This window comes from Lucilia sericata, unplaced genomic scaffold, assembly GCF_015586225.1.
Source record: "Lucilia sericata isolate MDLA Ls3-8-SP2 unplaced genomic scaffold, ASM1558622v1 Contig001276F_arrow, whole genome shotgun sequence".
NCBI lineage: Eukaryota > Metazoa > Arthropoda > Insecta > Diptera > Calliphoridae > Lucilia > Lucilia sericata.
The window spans coordinates 90,656-104,986 of NW_023995227.1; positions in this window are offsets into that span (position 1 = coordinate 90,656).

The following is a 14,331-nucleotide window of genomic DNA, read 5'->3' on the forward strand; positions in this document are numbered from 1 at the left end:
ATTAGTTTTTGTAAAAAATGTAACTAAATTTAGTATATGAAAAAGAAAGCAATTTTAACACATTTATCAACTTTTAGCAATAGTTTTAATATTCGCTTCATATTTTACTGTTGGTTTTTACATTTTATTACATTTTTAAGAGCTAGTAATTGAATTACTTGTACTTGTTTTTAAGAGCTGCAGTTAGGAATAGGTTTGGTTTGGTTTTTTTTTAAGAGAATCAATCATCCATTTACAAACATTCGCATGTTGTATAAATAACGTTGTAATAGTGTTCGGGCAACTACAAAAAAATGCAATCAGGAAGTGACGAAATTTGTTATTAGATTATTTGAACACAAATTGATTTGAAGTTTTTCACTTTTTCAACATGATGGAACACAAATTTGCTTTTGTAAAACACAAGAGCAACAATGAATGGAAAAAAAATTTTGGGAGAAAAAAAAAACACGAGGCATGAACATAGATAAATCAAAGGTGATATTTACATGCGTATTTGGCAGCTAAAAGTGCAAATGGGTGTGATAAAAATATTGAACATGATGAAGGATAACAACAACAACAACAGAAAGGAACATCATGCATTTTAATTTCAAGTTCAGTGGAAAAAGGAGCTGAATTTTAAATTGTTATTTAGTGTTTTTATTTAAAGAATATATTGTTTTAGTACTAAAAAATAGTTTTAGGTATTGAGTTGTATTTTGGTTTAGTACAAAAAAAACTTGCTAACATATTTTAGTACTAAAATTTTTTTTGAACTAAACTCTTGTTTAAATGCTTAAATCTTATTTTAGTACTAAAATTTTATTTAAGTACTAAAATTTTATTTAAGCACTAAAATCTTATTTTAGTACCAAAATCTTGTATTAATAGCAAAATCTTGTTAAAGTACTAAAACCTTGTTTATGTTCTAAAATCTAGTTTTTGTACTAAAATCTTGTTTTTTTAACTAAAACCTTGTTTTAGTACCAAAAATCTTGTTTTTTAACTAAAACCTTGTTTTATTACTGAAATATTGTTTTTTACTAAAACCCAGTTTATGTACTAAAATCTTGTAATTGAACTAAAATCTAGTTTTGGTACTAAAGCTTTTATATCTTGTTTCAGTACTAAAATCTTCCTTTAGTACTGAAATATTTTTATAGTACTTAAATTTTGCTTTAGTACTTAAATCTTGTTTAAGTACTAAAATCTTGCTTTAGTATCTAAATCTAGATTTAGTACTAAAACATAGGGATACAGTACTACAATCGGGCTTTAGTACAAAAATCTTTTTTTTTTTTTTTTTTGTTCTAAAACCTTAATTTGTACTAAAACCTTCTTTTGTACAAAGATCTTGTTTTTGACTAAATTTAGTTTTAAAAGTAAAATCTTGTTTACTAAACTAAGATTTTGTTTGAGTACTAAATTCTTTTTTTTGTACTAAATCTCCTTTTAGCACTAAAGTCTTTTATGTTATAAAATATTGTTTTAGTACTAAAATCTTGGTTTAGTATTCAATGTTGTTTTTGTACTACAATCTTGGTTTAGTATTAAATGTTGTTTATGTACTAAAATATTGTTTTTGTACCAAAAATCATTCTTTAGTACTAAAATCTTGTGTTAGTATTTAGTAATAAAACCTAGTTTAGTACTAAAAATTAGTTCATGTTCTAAAATATTAGGTTAGCATATAATCATTGTTTTTGTACCAAGTTAGTTAGTTGTTAGTTCGTTAGTTAGTTAGTTAGTTCGTTGTTAGTTCGTTAGTTAGTTCGTTAGTTAGTTAGTTAGTTAGTTAGTTAGTTCGTTCGTTAGTTCGTTCGTTAGTTCGTTCGTTCGTTAGTTCGTTCGTTCGTTCGTTCGTTAGTTCGTTAGTTCGTTCGTTCGTTCGTATTCGTTCGTTCGTTCGTTTCGTTCGTTCGTTCGTTCGTTCGTTCGTTCGTTCGTTCGTTCGTTCGTTCGTTCGTTCGTTCGTTCGTTCGTTCGTTCGTTCGTTCGTTCGTTCGTTCGTTCGTTCGTTCGTTCGTTCGTTCGTTCTTCGTTCGTTCGTTCGTTCGTTCGTTCGTTCGTTCGTTCGTTCGTTCGTTCGTTCGTTCGTTCGTTCGTTCGTTCGTTCGTTCGTTCGTTCGTTCGTTCGTTTCGTTCGTTCGTTCGTTCGTTCGTTCGTTCGTTCCTTCGTTCGTTCGTTCGTTCGTTCGTTCGTTCGTTCGTTCGTTCGTTCGTTCGTTCGTTCGTTCGTTCGTTCGTTCTTCGTTCGTTCGTTCGTTCGTTCGTTTCGTTCGTTCGTTCGTTCGTTCGTTCGTTCGTTCGTTCGTTCGTTCGTTCGTTCGTTCGTCGTCGTTCGTTCGTTCGTTCGTTCGTTCGTTCGTTCGTTCTTTCGTTTCGTTCGTTCGTTCGTTCGTTCGTTCGTTCGTTCGTTCGTTCGTTCGTTCGTTCGTTAGTTCGTTCGTTTCGTTCGTTAGTTTCGTTCGTTCGTTCGTTCGTTCGTATCGTTCGTTCGTTCGTTCGTTCGTTCGTTCGTTCGTCGTTCGTTCGTTCGTTCGTTTCGTTCGTTCGTTCGTTCGTTCGTTCGTTCGTTCGTTCGTTCGTTCGTTCGTTTCGTTCGTTCGTTCGTTCGTTCGTTCGTTCGTTCGTTCGTTCGTTCGTTCGTTCGTTCAGTTCAGTTCGTTCGTTCGTTCTTCGTTCGTTCGTTCGTTCGTTCGTTCGTTCGTTCGTCGTTCGTTCGTTCGTTCGTTCGTTCGTTCGTTCGTTCGTTCGTTCGTTCGTTCGTTCGTTCGTTCGTTCGTTCGTTCGTTCGTTCGTTCGTTCGTTCGTTCGTTCGTTCGTTCGTTAGTTCGTTCTTTCGTTCGTTCGTTCGTTCGTTCGTTCGTTTCTGTTTCGTCCTCCCCCCCTCCTTTCGTGTTCCCTCTTGTTCTGCCCTCCTTCTTCTTTTCGTCCTTCCCTCTTTTTTCGTCCTCCCTCTTGTTTTCCCTCTTCCCCTCTTGTTTTGTACGAAAACTTTTTTCCAGGTCTGAAATTATCTTTTATTGCTACGGAACTTGTTTTAGTACATAACTTTTATTCCAACTAAAATTCATTTTGTACTAAAATTTTGTTTTCCTCCTAAGTTCTTTAACAGTAAAATTATGTTGGAGCAATAAATTCCTGGTTTATGTTTAGAAATCTTCTTATTTTTTAGTATAATTTTTAGCACAATTTTTTTTAATAATTCTGAGTAAAAAGTAAATATTTAACAATATCCAAAAGATGGAGATAATAATTTGTCATCACTTATCCACATTCTCCACATAATGCATTATACATATTACAATTTTCTTCAAACCACAATTTCTAAATTAAAGTCATTGTGGCACAACAGAAAAACCTTCATACTACTTATAACAACTCTTAACTCCTCCAAAACTCATGTACTTAACTGTTCAAAAAAAAAAAAAAAAAAAAACTTTTACCATATCATAGATACTCGTTGTCAATCTAAATGAAAAAAATATCACACACACACATACACCAGAACTTAAATAGTTATCAACAAAAATAGAGGCAAAAGTAGCAGCAGCAGCATCAACATAAAAACGTAAAATTGTTATTCATCAGTACAGAAAACAGAATCATACAACTCGCAATCTGACAAATATAATTAAATATAACGACTCTACCAAGTGCAATGATACAATTTAAATGAAATGCACAAATTAAATTAACGTAACAATTCTCTTTCAAAGTCCCAATAACCAACAGCAACAACAACAACATCGACAACAATATACAGTTATACTCACTCAAACATAAACATACTCACACTCTCACAACGCCTGCATTATTATGAATACATACATATGTACAAACATTCATACAAACATTCACATGCAATACATGTATATTAGAGGCGCCCACAAAATATAATTTTACACCTTTCAATCGATATCCGGTACTGTTTCCCGTTATCCGATTGCGTTAAAATTTAACACTAGTTAGTTTTAGACACTAATGCACAAAAAAGACCCATCCAAAGAAAGTCGTTATTGTTTTGGACACCTCTAATGTACATACATAGTGGGAAAGCAGCAACACGACTCTTAAATAAATAACAAAAACTCTCTTTAGAATTCTCCTGCCAGCCATATAAAATACTATTTTCGTTCTATTTTTTCTTGTTGTTGCTATTTTTGATTATATTTTCTTTGCATCCCAGTTTTAATAAAAAGAAAAAAAAGAAACAGTTTCGTCGCATTTTTACTACTTCGTCCTTTGGTGAGAGTGTGATTGAGAAGGGGAAGTTGGTAGGGAGAAACCTGAAACAAATTCTCATCATGTCAATAGTAGTTATTACTCAACTTGTTATTTTATGTTGTTTTGTTTTTTCGGTTATTACAATTGTTAGAAGCTGAAAACGCAAAGAGTACCGAAAGTACATTTCTAGAATAACATGAACAAAAAAGTTAGTCCAATATGTACTATACTCAACTATATATCGATAGTCATGTCTACAGTCTAGTCTATAGTCTAGTCTATAGTCTAGTCTATAGTCTAGTCTATAGTCTAGTCTATAGTCTAGTCTATAGTCTAGTCTATAGTCTAGTCTATAGTCTAGTCTATAGTCTAGTCTATAGTCTAGCCTATAGTCTAGTCTATAGTCTAGTCTATAGTCTAGTCTATAGTCTAGTCTATAGTCTAGTCTATAGTCTAGTCTATAGTCTAGTCTATAGTCTAGTCTATAGTCTAGTCTATAGTCTAGTCTATAGTCTAGTCTATAGTCTAGTCTATAGTCTAGTCTATAGTCTAGTCTATAGTCTAGTCTATAGTCTAGTCTATAGTCTAGTCTATAGTCTAGTCTATAGTCTAGTCTATAGTCTAGTCTATAGTCTAGTCTATAGTCTAGTCTATAGTCTAGTCTATAGTCTAGTCTATAGTCTAGTCTATAGTCTAGTCTATAGTCTAGTCTATAGTCTAGTCTATAGTCTAGTCTATAGTCTAGTCTATAGTCTAGTCTATAGTCTAGTCTATAGTCTAGTCTATAGTCTAGTCTATAGTCTAGTCTATAGTCTAGTCTATAGTCTAGTCTATAGTCTAGTCTATAGTCTAGTCTATAGTCTAGTCTATAGTCTAGTCTATAGTCTAGTCTATAGTCTAGTCTATAGTCTAGTCTATAGTCTAGTCTATAGTCTAGTCTATAGTCTAGTCTATAGTCTAGTCTATAGTCTAGTCTATAGTCTAGTCTATCTAGTCTATAGTCTAGTCTATAGTCTAGTCTATAGTCTAGTCTATAGTCTAGTCTATAGTCTAGTCTATAGTCTAGTCTATAGTCTAGTCTATAGTCTAGTCTATAGTCTAGTCTATAGTCTAGTCTATAGTCTAGTCTATAGTCTAGTCTATAGTCTAGTCTATAGTCTAGTCTATAGTCTAGTCTATAGTCTAGTCTATAGTCTAGTCTATAGTCTAGTCTATAGTCTAGTCTATAGTCTAGTCTATAGTCTAGTCTATAGTCTAGTCTATAGTCTAGTCTATAGTCTAGTCATAGTCTAGTCTATAGTCTAGTCTATAGTCTAGTCTATAGTCTAGTCTATAGTCTAGTCTATAGTCTAGTCTATAGTCTAGTCTATAGTCTAGTCTATAGTCTAGTCTATAGTCTAGTCTATAGTCTAGTCTATAGTCTAGTCTATAGTCTAGTCTATAGTCTAGTCTATAGTCTAGTCTATAGTCTAGTCTATAGTCTAGTCTATAGTCTAGTCTATAGTCTAGTCTATAGTCTAGTCTATAGTCTAGTCTATAGTCTAGTCTATAGTCTAGTCTATAGTCTAGTCTATAGTCTAGTCTATAGTCTAGTCTATAGTCTAGTCTATAGTCTAGTCTATAGTCTAGTCTATAGTCTAGTCTATAGTCTAGTCTATAGTCTAGTCTATAGTCTAGTCTATAGTCTAGTCTATAGTCTAGTCTATAGTCTAGTCTATAGTCTAGTCTATAGTCTAGTCTATAGTCTAGTCTATAGTCTAGTCTATAGTCTAGTCTATAGTCTAGTCTATAGTCTAGTCTATAGTCTAGTCTATAGTCTAGTCTATAGTCTAGTCTATAGTCTAGTCTATAGTCTAGTCTATAGTCTAGTCTATAGTCTAGTCTATAGTCTAGTCTATAGTCTAGTCTATAGTTAGTCTATAGTCTAGTCTATAGTCTAGTCTATAGTCTAGTCTATAGTCTAGTCTATAGTCTAGTCTATAGTCTAGTCTATAGTCTAGTCTATAGTCTAGTCTATAGTCTAGTCTATAGTCTAGTCTATAGTCTAGTCTATAGTCTAGTCTATAGTCTAGTCTATAGTCTAGTCTATAGTCTAGTCTAGTCTATCTCTATCTAGTCTAGTCTATAGTCTAGTCTATAGTCTATAGTCTAGTCTATAGTCTAGTCTATAGTCTAGTCTATAGTCTAGTCTAGTCTATAGTCTAGTCTAGTCTATAGTCTAGTCTATAGTCTAGTCTATAGTCTAGTCTAGTCTATAGTCTAGTCTAGTCTATAGTCTAGTCTATAGTCTAGTCTATAGTCTAGTCTATAGTCTAGTCTATAGTCTAGTCTATAGTCTAGTCTATAGTCTAGTCTATAGTCTAGTCTATAGTCTAGTCTATAGTCTAGTCTATAGTCTAGTCTATAGTCTAGTCTATAGTCTAGTCTATAGTCTAGTCTATAGTCTAGTCTATAGTCTAGTCTATAGTCTAGTCTATAGTCTAGTCTATAGTCTAGTCTATAGTCTAGTCTATAGTCTAGTCTATAGTCTAGTCTATAGTCTAGTCTATAGTCTAGTCTATAGTCTAGTCTATAGTCTAGTCTATAGTCTAGTCTATAGTCTAGTCTATAGTCTATTCTATAGTCTAGTCTATAGTCTAGTCTATAGTCTAGTCTATAGTCTAGTCTATAGTCTAGTCTATAGTCTAGTCTATAGTCTAGTCTATAGTCTAGTCTATAGTCTAGTCTATAGTCTAGTCTATAGTCTAGTCTATAGTCTAGTCTATAGTCTAGTCTATAGTCTAGTCTATAGTCTAGTCTATAGTCTAGTCTATAGTCTAGTCTATAGTCTATAGTCTAGTCTACAGTCTAGTCTATAGTCTAGTCTATAGTCTAGTCTATAGTCTAGTCTACAGTCTAGTCTATAGTATAGTCTATAGTCTAGTCTATAGTCTAGTCTATAGTCTAGTCTATAGTCTAGTCTATAGTCTAGTCTATAGTCTAGTCTATAGTCTAGTCTATAGTCTAGTCTATAGTCTAGTCTATAGTCTAGTCTATAGTCTAGTCTATAGTCTAGGCTATAGTCTAGTCTATAGTGTAGTCTATAGTATAGTCTATAGACTAGTCTATAGTCTAGTCTATAGTCTAGTCTATAGCCTAGTCTATAGTCTAGTCTATAGTCTAGTCTATAGTCTAGTCTATAGTCTAGGTCTATAGTATAGTCTATAGACTAATTTATAGTCTACAGTCTAGTCTAATCTAAAATACATATAGTCAAGCTGGTTTTTCTACTAGTCATAGTCTAATCTTACGTTTCGAAAGTACCAAAAAAATCTTAAAGAAGTACCAAAATTATTACATGATGATAACATTCCGCTTTAAGCATAATGTTCAATTTTACTGCTTTTGTTGTGGGTTTTTGATGACTATGACTATAGTGTTGTTGTTGCTGCTGCTGTTAGTAGTATTTGCCTGCATTAACAACATCAGCATCAACAACAGTTTTGTGTATGTACAAATTTGTGGATGTTTAGTTTTTTTTTTTGTACTTTATGTTCGTCATGTTGTTGCTATTTGTGTTATGACATTTGTAAAAGTGTTGGCATGTTGTTTTTGTATATACATATGTATGTGTTACACTATACTAATATGCATTTTTCCCAAAGGTGCATTTTATGCTTGAAAATCTAATTTGAGAGATTTTTTCCCATTTACGCCGTTTGTGTTACATGTAAATTGTTTTCATCGTTCTTTCTACTTCCCTTCTTCTTCTCCTTGTGTTTTTTTTATGTTTTATGTTAAGTGTATGTATGTAGGTGTAAATGTGTAAGTTTATTATTTTTGTTTGTTAGCAATTTTTATGACCCTGTCAGTCTCTATGTATCAAAATATCTACACACTTTTTTGTGGTTTGTTTTTTCTTCCATTTTCTATAATAATCGTAAGGTCATGCATGATCATGTTAGAAATGAAAATAATTTCATATGTTGGTATTCTAAGCTTATTTTACGGTGCAATACTTGTAACCAATAATGGAAAAAAAATTGATTTTTGCAATGATTGAGAGCAAACGTAACGTAATTCATTAGAAAAAACTACTAAATTTTTTATTTGCTAACAAATAAAAATATTTAGTACATAGACTTGGTACAAAATTAAGTTTAAGATTTATCTATAGTCTAGTTAATAGCCTAGTCAATAATTTAGCCAAGTAATTCATATAGACTATAATCCAGTGTTTAGTCGAGTCCACAGTCGAGTCTACAGTCGAGTCTATAGTCTGGTCTATAGTCTAGTCTATAGTTTATTCAATAGTCTAGTTTATAGTCTAGTCTATAGTTTAGTCTATAGTCTAGTCTATAGTCTAGTCTATAGTTTAGTCTATAGTTTAGTCTATAGTCTAGTCTATAGTATAGTCTATAGTCTAGTCTATAGTCTAGTCTATAGTCTAATCTATAGTCTAGTCTATAGTCTAGTCTATAGTCTAGTCTATAGTCTAGTCTATAGTCTAGTCTATAGTCTAGTCTATAGTCTAGTCTATAGTATAGTCTATAATCTAGTCTATAGTCTAGTCTATAGTCTAGTCTATAGTCTAGTCTATAGTCTAGTCTATAGTCTAGTCTATAGTCTAGTCTATAGTCTAGTCTATAGTCTAGTCTAGAGTAGTCTATAGTCTAGTCTAGTCTAGTCTAGTCTATAGTCTAGTCTAGTCTATAGTCTATAGTCTAGTCTAGTCTATAGTCTAGTCTAGTCTAGTCTATAGTCTAGTCTATAGTCTAGTCTATAGTCTAGTCTATAGTCTAGTCTATAGTCTAGTCTATAGTCGGCTATAGTCTAGTCTATAGTCTAGTCTATAGTCTAGTCTATAGTCTAGTCTATAGCCTAGTCTATAATCTAGTCTATAGTCTAGTCTATAGTCTAGTCTATAGTCTAGTCTATAGTCAGTCTATAGTCTAGTCTATAGTTCTAGTCTATAGTCTAGTCTATCGTCTAGTCTTAGTCTAGTCTATAGTCTAGTCTAGTCTAGTTTATAGTCTATAGTCTATAGTCTAGTCTAGTCTATAGTCTATAGTCTATAGTCTATAGTCTAGTCTAGTCTATAGTCTATAGTCTAGTCTAGTCTAGTATCTAGTCTAGTCTAGTCTATAGTCTAGTCTATAGTCTAGTCTATAGTCTAGTCTATAGTCTAGTCTATAGTCTAGTCTATAGTCTAGTCTATAGTCTAGTCTATAGTCTAGTCTATAGTTAGTCTATAGTCTATAGTCTAGTCTATAGTCTAGTCTATAGTCTAGTCTATAGTCCTAGTCTATAGTCTAGTCTATAGTCCTAGTCTATAGTCTAGTCTATAGTCTAGTCTATAGTCTAGTCTATAGTCTAGTCTATAGTCTAGTCTATAGTCTAGTCTATAGTCTAGTCTATAGTCTAGTCTATAGTCTAGTCTATAGTCTAGTCTATAGTCTAGTCTATAGTCTAGTCTATAGTCTAGTCTATAGTCTAGTCTATAGTCTAGTCTATAGTCTAGTCTATAGTCTAGTCTATAGTCTAGTCTATAGTCTAGTCTATAGTCTAGTCTATAGTCTAGTCTATAGTCTAGTCTATAGTCTAGTCTATAGTCTAGTCTATAGTATAGTCTAGTCTATAGTCTAGTCTATAGTCTAGTCTATAGTCTATTCTATAGTCTAGTCTATAGTCTAGTATAGTCTGTAGTCTAGTCTATAGTGTAGTCTATAGTCTAGCTTATAGGCTAGTCTATAGTCTGGTCTATATTCTTGTCTATAGTCTAGTCTATAGCCTAGTATATAGTCTAGTATATTGTCTATTCTATAGTTTAATCTATAGTTTAGTTTATAGTCTAGTTTATAGTCTAGTATATAGTCTGTAGTCTAGTCTATAGTGTAGTCTATAGTCTAGCTTATAGGCTAGTCTATAGTCTGGTCTATAGTGTAGTTTATAGTCTAGTCTATAGCCTAGTAATAGTCTAGTATATAGTCTATTCTATAGGCTAATCTATAGTCTAGTCTACAGCCTAGTATATAGTCTAGTCTATAGTCTAGTCTATAGTCTAGTCTATAGTCTAGTCTATAGTCTAGTCTATAGTCTAGTCTATAGTCTAGTCTATAGTCTAGTCTATAGTCTAGTCTATAGTCTAGTCTATAGTCTAGTCTTATTAGTTCTAGTCTAAGTCTAGTCTATAGTCTAGTCTATAGTCTAGTCTATAGTCTAGTCTATAGTCTAGTCTATAGTCTAGTCTATAGTCTAGTCTATAGTCTAGTCTATAGTCTAGTCTATAGTCTAGTCTATAGTCTAGTCTATAGTCTAGTCTATAGTCTAGTCTATAGTCTAGTCTATAGTCTAGTCTATAGTCTGTCTATAGTCTAGTCTATAGTCTAGTCTATAGTCTAGTCTATAGTCTAGTCTATAGTCTAGTCTATAGTCTAGTCTATAGTCTCGTCTATAGTCTAGTCTAGTCTAGTCTATAGTCTAGTCTATAGTCTAGTCTATAGTCTAGTCTATAGTCTAGTCTATAGTCTAGTCTATAGTCTAGTTCTATAGTCTAGTCTATAGTTAGTCTATAGTCTAGTCTATAGTCTAGTCTATAGTCTAGTCTAGTCTATAGTCTAGTCTATAGTCTAGTCTATAGTCTAGTCTATAGTCTAGTCTATAGTCTAGTCTATAGTCTAGTCTATAGTCTAGTCTATATCTAGTCTATAGTCTAGTCTATAGTCTAGTCTATAGTCTAGTCTATAGTCTAGTCTATAGTCTAGTCTATAGTCTAGTCTATAGTCTAGTCTATAGTCTAGTCTATAGTCTAGTCTATAGTCTAGTCTATAGTCTAGTCTATAGTCAGTCTATAGTCTAGTCTATAGTCTAGTCTATAGTCTAGTCTATAGTCTAGTCTATAGTCTAGTCTATAGTCTAGTCTATAGTCTAGTCTATAGTCTAGTCTATAGTCTAGTCTATAGTCTAGTCTATAGTCTAGTCTATAGTCTGTCTATAGTCTAGTATAGTCTAGTAGTATAGTCTATAGTCTATAGTCTAGCCTATAGTCTGGTCTAGTCTATAGTCTATTCGATGGTCTAATCTATAGTCTTGATGTTTAGTATTGTCTTCGTCTAGTCAATATTAACGTAGACCAGTCTGTAGACTATTCTATATTCTAGTCTTTAGACGAAGTAGTGAAGTACTTTTTTAGCATTTAAGCTAACTAACTTCTAGAAGCTATTTGGAGTTGTTGCTGTTTGGTTTGCCTGATGTGTGCACAAACATTGGCGCTCTTTTTTTGTTGCGCAAGTACTTTAATTGAGAGCATTTTGATGTCATAATTCTTGAGTGTAGCTTTAGGGACGATTAAATTACTTCAATCAACAATGTGCAGTGATTGACAAACCGTTTTTATATTTATTTCTTTCTTGCCTTTTCTCATATCATATCATACAATATATCCTTCTAAATATGCATACAATTTGTTGTTGTAATTTTCTATATGATATTTTTTCTGTAACTTTTACTCTATTGTTATGAGTTTTAGGTTGATTTTTTCTTTTTTGTCGTTAAGGGTATTGTGATTTTGCTTGGGGTTTTTTTTATATTTTTGCCTATTTTTATGAATGTATGATTAAAGGGGCTTCAATAATAAAATCTGTATGGATGTTTGTACGTGTAAGTGTGGGTGTTTATATCTGTGTAATAATTCCCCCTTTACCTTCATAAAGTGCATAAAATTTGTTGTTTGTTTTTCTATTTTTGTTCCCTTTTGCTTTCAATTTCATTTAGTTTCCTTGTTTTTTGTGTTTGTTTCTTTTTTGTTTGTGGTTGTTGATGTGTATGTTTGTTTGTTCGAGTACTTGTGTGTGTGTGTGTTTGTTTGTGTGAAATTTTACTATTGCGGTAAACAGAAAAATGTTAAACTTGGGATTTGAAATTATTAAAAAAGCAACAAAAACGAAAACAACTACAAAATATTAGAACTTCGGTACTTGTTTGGCATCAGCAGGACTGCAGTGATGGTAGAAGTAGTCATACGTCTCTGTGTACGTTCATACATAAGTATGTATGTGTGTATGTAAAAGTTGATGGTACTAAAAACATGTTGGAGTACTTTCTATATTTTACTTTATTCCATGATGATACTACAAGTGTTGTTTTTTGCTGTTCTTAAATCATTTATAACGAAGGCAGTGCCTTAAAAAATTGATTTTTATAAATAGGATGAAATCTTTGGCTCTAGTTCATAAATTGCAATTACGTTAGCATTATTTATTTGAAACTTGTTGCAATCACTTTAACAATTTCTAAAATCCTTTTCATTGCGCCCTCCTATCAGAATATATAGTAGCTTTACCATTATTCTGTGTTGGCAAGTTATTTACTTTAATAGTGGTTTTGCTAGATCTATGTAAGTGTGTATTTCTTATTAGTGTTCGTGGAAAAAGAGAAATTTTATGAGGTTGTTTTTCTGTTTTTATTATTTCGGCATTTTCAAGCAGTTTATAAAATTCATTAAGTATTTTTTTCAGTTTTTTGTTTTGCTATATTTTTTGATAAAGTTAAAACGAATAGTATAGAACTTTAAATAATTAATTAAAAAAAAGAAGGCAAAAGAGGACTAGAGTTTTCTGCAGAGATTGAAAATCAATTGAATGTTAAAGAGAAAAACTTGTGGAACATTTTAATGAATTTAAAACGAAAATTTGACAGGAACAGCAACAAAAGTGAAAGTTAGAATGTGTTAATGAAATAGAGTTGGATACTTTATTTAATGAGTTCTGGAAAATAAAAAATTTATAAAATGTTTTTATGTCGAAGATAATATGATAACATTTGGTTCAATAAATAAGCCTTCACCAACATGCAAATGAGTAATATTAGCGAAGAGTAGAAAATAAATAATAATCATACGTACAGGGATATAAAATAATTTTAACCTACATAGTTCAGTTCTAGTTCAGTTCTAATTCAGTTCTAGTTCAGTTCTAGTTCAGTTCTAGTTCAGTTCTAGTTCAGTTCTAGTTCAGTTCTAGTTCAGTTCTAGTTCAGTTCTAGTTCAGTTCTAGTTCAGTTCTAGTTCAGTTCTAATTCAGTTCTAGTTTAGTTCTAGTTCAGTTCTAGTTCAGTTCTTGTTCAGTTCTAGTTCAGTTCTAGTTCAGTTCTAGTTCAGTTCTAGTTCAGTTCTAGTTCAGTTCTAGTTCAGTTCTAGTTCACTTCTAGTTCACTTCTAGTTCACTTCTAGTTCACTTCTAGTTCATTCTAGTTCAGTTCTAGTTCAGTTCTAGTTCAGTTCTAGTTCTAGTTCAGTTCTAGTTCAGTTCTAGTTCAGTTCTAGTTCAGTTCTAGTTCAGTTCTAGTTCAGTTCTAGTTCAGTTCTAGTTCAGTTCTAGTTCAGTTCTAGTTCAGTTCTAGTTCAGTTCTAGTTCAGTTCTAGTTCAGTTCTAGTTCAGTTCTAGTTCAGTTCTAGTTCAGTTCTAGTTCAGTTCTAGTTCAGTTCTAGTTCAGTTCTAGTTCAGTTCTAGTTCAGTTCTAGTTCAGTTCTAGTTCAGTTCTAGTTCAGTTCTAGTTCAGTTCTAGTTCAGTTCTAGTTCAGTTCTAGTTCAGTTCTAGTTCAGTTCTAGTTCAGTTCTAGTTCAGTTCTAGTTCAGTTCTAGTTCAGTTCTAGTTCAGTTCTAGTTCAGTTCTAGTTCAGTTCTAGTTCAGTTCTAGTTCAGTTCTAGTTCAGTTCTAGTTCAGGTCTAGTTCAGTTCTAGTTCAGTTCTAGTTCAGTTCTAGTTCAGTTCTAGTTCTAGTTCAGTTCTAGTTCAGTTTAGTTCTAGTTCAGTTCTAGTTAGTTCTAGTTCAGTTCTAGTTCAGTTCTAGTTCAGTTCTAGTTCAGTTCTAGTTCAGTTCTAGTTCAGTTCTAGTTCAGTTCGTTCTCAGTTCTAGTTCAGTTCTAGTTCAGTTCTAGTTCAGTTCTAGTTCAGTTCTAGTTCAGTTCTAGTTCAGTTCTAGTTCAGTTCTAGTTCAGTTCTAGTTCAGTTCTAGTTCAGTTCTAGTTCAGTTCTAGTTCAGTTCTAGTTCAGTTCTAGTTCAGTTCTAGTTCAGTTCTAGTTCAGTTCTAGTTCAGTTCTAGTTCAGTTCTAGTTCAGTTCTAGTTCAGTTCTAGTTCAC